Genomic DNA, 1,473 nt, shown 5'->3' with positions numbered 1-1,473 from the left:
CATATGGTAAAGCCCATATCTCTTAAAAATATGCCAAAGATAAAACACTTTTGAGCTATTGTTTTCTAGTTGTCATTATTTTTAGGGATAATGTACAAGTATCCTCTAGAGTATGATCAAAATCCTAAACTAAAGTTCTATTACCCTCTACCATATCAACTACCACGCCCAATACACTTGGGAAGATAAAATTAATTGACATACCTAACATATCTAAACTTAATTAGGGTTATTTTACTCCTCGAAACTCATTTTTTTCATATTTTTGTGCACCTTTTGTGCTGATGTGGCACCTTCAACCACCCAAGTTAGCTATGTTTGTACACACTCGTTTGCCACGTGTGTAAATATATTTTTTATTTTATTTTTTTATAAAAAATATATTCTTATTTTCTTTATCTTGTTTTAAAATTAAATTAATACAAATATTTTTTTGCCTTGTATCTAAACTTTTTTTTTAACCTTCATTCATTGTTTTTACTCTTTTATTTTTCTATTGATTTTATTTACTCTTTTTATTTTCTTTGTCTTTCCTTTTGATTTGATTTCAAATTTAATTTCAATTATCTTGTATTTAATAATAAGTTAATATCAAACGGATATCAAAAATAAGTGAAGAAAATAAAATAAAACATGATAAAATTAAAACGTTAAAATTAAAGGACACTTTTTTTTTAAATACAAATAATTTTTTTTAAAATAATTAAAAGTGAAGCTATAAGAAATTAATGAAAGAAAAAAATAAAATGTTTAAAGTGAGAAAGAAATGCAAATAATTAAATATATATAAATTTTAGTATCAATAAATATGTGTACTAACTAATTATAAAGTTACTAGTATAAAAATGGCATGTGTCCAATTTGTTCATTCATCACTTGTCTTCAAAAAAGTGTGCACACTCTCTATGCCACGTCATCATTTATGATGTATTTATTCCATTTTAAATTAGTTTAGTAGGGTAATAGGACCATAGTTAAGTTATGTGTGTCTCTGATATTTTGATCATAGTATAGGGATACTTGTGCCTTATAAAAAAAAAATATGAAAGTTGAGTTAGGGATAGAATAATTTATTAAATAACCATGTAATACAAGGATCAAAAACTGAAAAATCTCCAAAGAATATCATAGAGCAGACCTCTTGGTACGTTTTCCACATTTATGAAGAATCTATCTACATAAGTTTTGGTCTTTCTTTACAACCTCAGGGAAACGTAGAAGACTTAAATACCTAAATCAAAGAATTTCCAAGGAAGGAAGAAATAATTGATACGAATAACATGTTGAGAGTGAGATTCAAACTCATGCTCAGCCTAAAATAACTTTAAGCACCCATCATGAGCTATTAGACCAATCAATCCACTTGTTTATTAGGTGCTCTATGTTAATTTTATACCAATGCTCCTTAATTTCTGCATAGATATATAGGGTGTGTTTGGTATGAAGGAAAACATTTTCCGGAAAATGTTTTCC

Source organism: Solanum tuberosum, unplaced genomic scaffold, assembly GCF_000226075.1.
Source record: "Solanum tuberosum cultivar DM 1-3 516 R44 unplaced genomic scaffold, SolTub_3.0 scf00778, whole genome shotgun sequence".
NCBI classification, from domain to species: domain Eukaryota; kingdom Viridiplantae; phylum Streptophyta; class Magnoliopsida; order Solanales; family Solanaceae; genus Solanum; species Solanum tuberosum.
The sequence above is the reverse complement of the archived record's forward strand: the minus strand, read 5'-3'. Positions refer to the sequence as shown.